Source organism: Ixodes scapularis, unplaced genomic scaffold (genome assembly GCF_016920785.2).
Source record: "Ixodes scapularis isolate PalLabHiFi unplaced genomic scaffold, ASM1692078v2 PGA_scaffold3__209_contigs__length_174095766, whole genome shotgun sequence".
NCBI classification, from domain to species: Eukaryota; Metazoa; Arthropoda; class Arachnida; order Ixodida; family Ixodidae; genus Ixodes; species Ixodes scapularis.
The window spans coordinates 48,089,766-48,095,287 of record NW_024609868.1 but is presented as its reverse complement, the minus strand read 5'-3'; positions in this window follow the sequence as shown (position 1 = coordinate 48,095,287).

Here is a 5,522-nt window from a genome sequence, read left to right as displayed (position 1 = left end):
TCTACCGGCTTCCGCATAAACGAAAAGGACACTCCCCTCACGGCCACGCAACACTTGAATTTTAGGGGGTCCTTTTAAGACACAGCGCGCTGCACTTGTCACGCACGCACGCTCACCCCGCCTAATCATCGCCCGTCTTCTTGTTTTATTCGAACATTCATTTTATTTACGCCATCTCCAGAAGGTCGTGGGTCTCAGTCTTCTAGAGGCGAAATGCACTGGTCGTTTTGTATCAATGGTACAAATCCGCGACGGAGACTGCGATCCGTGCGGAGCCGATGCTCCTCCGGATCCACCAATGAAGACAGCCTATCATCCGGGAGCGGCCAGCGATGGCCGGTCCCCGGATGTTGTCAGAACGACAAATATACGAGGGAGTGTAATGGGACAGCCGCTTATCCGTTCTTTTCAGTTATATGTGCCCCACGGGTATGTTGCCATCTTGTGGAAAACAAACAGACACGGAACTTTCTTTTTTATATACCCAAGCTTTATTCGTGCGAGGTGCGCGTAAACGATGACCTGAACACCATACGATGTCACCAAGAGTATATAAAGTTCGCCATATTCTTAGACTCCAATTATAGATGATATTCTTGATAATGCAACAACGAGATATTATTTTAATATGAGATACAAGGTAATCGAACAGGAACGCTGGCACAAACAAACTCACTTCACTCGGAAGAAAACGTGAAAATCCGAGTCTTTAATTCAGATATTAGTATGAAAAGATTACGCACCAGTAGTAGCTTGAACTTCAGCACAGGCAACAAGTACAAAAAATAAGAAATGTGTAGTATTTGCCGCATGCGAGAACTTATGCTGACCGTGCCGATGCCCGGCTCCGACAACCTGTTGTCAGGAATTCTGAGTGGCACCAGAGATCGGCTTCCGGTCGAATCGGCCGATTTCGGCAAAGTAAGATCTGGCCGATCCGGATCGAGATCTGTAACCGGCGCTGCTTGGAATTCGACATAACTATCGCTATCTAGATCTAACTACTTTCGTCTTCGACCTTCATGAGTTTCGTTTTATTCGGGCCGTTTTGAGTAGTTCTCATCCAAACTCAACCGCTACGCCTCATCAAGAAGACGCCTCTTCAGTAGGCTTCGGCATCGTCACACCGCACTTCACGAAGATCTCATCACACCACCCATCTACCGTCGAGAAACTCAGGCCGTAGTCTCAGGGGCGGATGCAGGAATTTCCTGAGGAAGGGGTCAGGTGTTGGTCAGCGTACCATATGTTTAGAAACCCCTCCTCCTTTCTCCGTTTCCCGTTTCCACGCCCTAAATTTTTGCACATGCAAAAATCAAGAGGGGGTCAAGACATCCGACCCCACCCCCCTCTAAATCCGCCCCTGCCTACTCTAGAGTGACATAGAGTGGCACCACAACGCCTTGGTCCAAACAGGCTGCCATATGGCCTATCCGAGGCGTACCGCTACGGCCATGGCACGGGAATCGATGGGACGATCGCGAGCAGTATTTTTTTTTTATTATGTATAAAAAGGAGTAATTCAGCAAAGTGTGCCCGATGCCCTTTGATTGCGCTTGACGCAGGTGTAAATTGTTCCCGGATGTCAGGCCGAGGAGCTGTGACGTCGCCGTTAAAAGGTCACACAAAAGCAGCAGCTTTCGTGCGACCTTAGAGGAACAGATGAAGGAACAAACTTCTATGTTGTCTTAGCAATCATCAAAAGTGCAATCAGTATGTTTTTTATTTGTCTGCTTACAACTTATCCTCCCCCCCCCCCCCCCCAAAAAAAAAGAACTTTTTTTTTTTTTTTAAGGTTTAAGGAATTCATTTTTTAGTAAAAATCATTAATATGGGCAATTGTTTTCCAACATGGTCGGTCCTCAAACAACCTCCGCTCAACTTCATATTTATTAATTCAGGGTGTTTATGCAAAATAACCCTAATTTTCATTTATGAGTTGTGTGTTCCTTGATATTATGTAACAAAAAAAGCTAGTTGTGTCAAACTAAAGTGAAGTATACTGTTAATTATGGTGGTCACAAACTTGTTCACCATATCTTGCCATGATTATTTTAGCATGCACCAATGGTAGCAAGCTTTGACAAATGGTGTCCTCAGTCCAAAAATCTTCTACTGCCCGTACTGGCTACAACAGTCACAGAAGAGGATCACTGCCAAGCATTTTTCGCTGACCAGATCAATTAAACACCCTCAGCGACGAAGGCAAGAAACGCCGTAATTAAAGTGATTCGTTAGGCTTCGAACTGCATTTATTCTAATTATGTGCACCGCTACCACCATTTATCTAAAAAAAACTCAGCATAGTATTTAAATTATTTGGCGGTATGTAGTAACCCTAGCAAACTTAACTCCGGCAAACTTGTTTCTGAAATTGTAATTACGAGCCAATTTAGCAATATTATCACACAACGTGAATCAAAATTCTGGTAATAACGGTCATTACACTTTTTCAACACAAGTGCGATTTGCATGTTTAAACGCTATTTATGCGAAAACGTAGGAACAAAATACCGTGGGCTTTGGTTTGACGTCTTAACCTGTTGACTGGTTAAATCCAGGATATATCGCGTTTATTTATTACCAGATAGATCATAGAACTCGGTCAAGAAAATACCCGAATACGAGATTTTTATAGTTATCTGTAGGATTCCGTGTTTTCTGAGTTTATTTCTCCTAAAATTTGGTGGATGCTTTTCGGAGTTTATTTTTCGCTGAAAATTCGGCGTTTATCGTAGTTTATTCGTTAGATTGCAAATTCGCTTAAATTCAAAGCTTAAAATTACTGTAAACTGAACTTTTTTTAAATTCAGAACAATATATGTAAAGTTCGAACAAAAACGTACACTAAATTTATCAGAACTCGCATGTATCGAATGATATTTCTGCTGCTGCATTTAGTATTGACGCCCTTGCCCACTGGGGATACTATCCCACAACAAATGTTGGAAAGTGTTGCCTCAATAATACTCGATACTTTGAAATAACTAAACTCCAGGACGTAGTTGCACGGAAATTTCAGCTGCACGAAACTTCGAATGCTTCCCGAAATTTCGTGCGCGTATTGCGTTTGCGCCTTAGTTTTGCTTAGAAATGCTAGACCCTAGATAGGGTTCCCTAGATACCTTGGAAGACGGGCCCTTTCCGACATTGGCAAGCTGAGATGACATGCCACGTCACTGCCGCATGTCGGAAATAGCGCGGGCCTTAAATCAGCAACGGTTGTCGTCTACCAAGTTATGCGAATTCGAAACTAAACAGTACACAGAGGGCTGGTGCACAGAGGCGACTCATAACTCGCGGAGCTCTGATAACTCTTTGACTCGCACGCCGCCGCAGAAAGATGATCAGTTATTGTTTTCTTGTAGTTCGAGGAGCGTTGTTTAGCAGGTGGCCAACCTTTCTGCTTTCCACGTTCATTCGCGCGCACTCCTTTGAAGTGCGAAAAAAGCGAGATTCACTTCTCACTTCTCCTCTTGCGCTTTGCTCCAACGCTTGTTTTTTTATACTGCATTTTTACGTGTAAGTCTACCTTTTACTTGGTGTTTGTTCTAATGCTTTTACATTCAAGTGGGTTGGGGTTCCAAACAAGCTAGCGGATGCCCGCTCATTTCCTTTGACTTTAGTCTCTGCGTACTTTGTTTCACCTGCGATGGACCGCTGTGAACGCTTCGCTCCAGACAATCCAGCACCGTGAGCTTAGTAAAATTAGTGCTTTTTTGAGGCATTTAATGTTTTTGTTTGTTTGTTCTTTTTGCAATTGTCTATGCGTTTGACAATGTCAGCTTTATGCTGCTTATGCCGGAAACATTGCGTAATGTAGCTGTCAAGTCCCAATGCTTACGTTTAGGAATTAGAGGAATGGAATGGAACGATTCAGTCATTCCATGAGTGGGAATGGGCCCAGTGTCCCCAATCCTAGGAGTTGAAAGGAATTGAATCATCGAAAACTCTAATTCCCGGAATGGAATTGAAATGGAATGGGGGAATCCCATTCCGTAATACTGATCGGTTAAGGCGTCGCCCCGGACAGGCGAAGGTTGCGGGTTCAATCCCCGCTGCTGGCCCAATTTTTCGCCAGCTCTTTTTCCCTTTCCCTTTCCCTAACTTTAATGCAATGAATTCAATAATCACCTTCTCCCCTCTTCGTTCACAGTATTACCACAGCTGCACTTGTCAATCTTCAGTCATTCCCATATTATTTGTAATTGGGGTAAAAGATTTCCTTCATTAAACTTTCGTTTACTTCAAGTTTGCAAACTTGACTTTTTTTCTTTTCTGTAATACGAATGTCGGGGGGAGTCATATGACCACTCTTTTGGAGTGCATTCCATCTTACTTACCCGTGCTACGTCGCTCGAAATGCCATCTTTTTATCGCATCGGTTCTAACGATGTTTATTTTTCAGTGGTTTGTTAAGGCAAGTACAGCATAAATATTATATTTCGTATCAGTGTTAATAACAACCATTTAATGCCGTATATAATGGGTGACGTTGACAAAGCAAGAGATTCAGTTACCTAAGATAACTAAAGCCCGGCCTGTCAACAACGGTACGCATGAGCGAAATGCTTTGAACTTTATATTTAACGAAACAATTAAACACGTGTGTTAATATCCACTGAATGTTGACAAACTAGCTTTTGTTTTCTTTTGTTATTATTAAAAGGATGACAGCACTTTCCCGTTATTGCGGTGCTGAACGAAGCTAGGATAAAGAACACCCGGTGATGTCACATGACATTTTGATTTCCCGGAGAAAACATTTTGGTGGCGAGCAGAAAGAGACATCGCTGACCTTAAACGGGACCTTGAGTTCTACATTGAATGTCAAACAGTAAGTGTTATTTTGCATCTCCGCTGTACTTCACAGCGGCGCAACATTCGACGTACATTAAAACTCTTCGTGTAAATCTCGAAGGAAATACAATGCGCTTTTAAACACATATATTGAGCTCTACTAGTAATCTTCGTAAAAATTCTTGTGTAGACATGCTAGTAGATGTTAAGATAGGTTGTTTTCCCCGACCTCGATGGACCACCTTGAAGTTGCCGTCGAGGACCGGGGGATCGTGGATGAAGGCAGTTGCTTGAGGGCTGGATGCGTTGGTGGTGATGCAGAGGCGACCGACAACTCGGAGGGTTAACGAGATAAACGAAACTTTACTTCGATAAAAAAAAAAAAAAGAATCAAACAGTTACATAAAAGACAAGTACGAACAGATTCCGCGCTGTAATAAACTGCCGCGCACGGCTTACACACTGAGACGCCTCGGCGTCAGATGATCCTACCGCGCACGGTAAGGACGGCGACTACCTTGTAGCCGCGAAGACGAAGACGCAGTCGGGCACGACGGGTAACGCGGCGCACCGCGGAAGCTGAAGGTCAGTGGGGTCGCTCACGAGCCCGTTCCAAAACTCAAAGATTTCCCTGTCCGGCCAGGGTCTAAAACAGCGTGCTCGAACCCGTCCAGGCCAATCAGGGTTCGACCCTGGTCCCATTGGCCAGAGGAATCAAAATA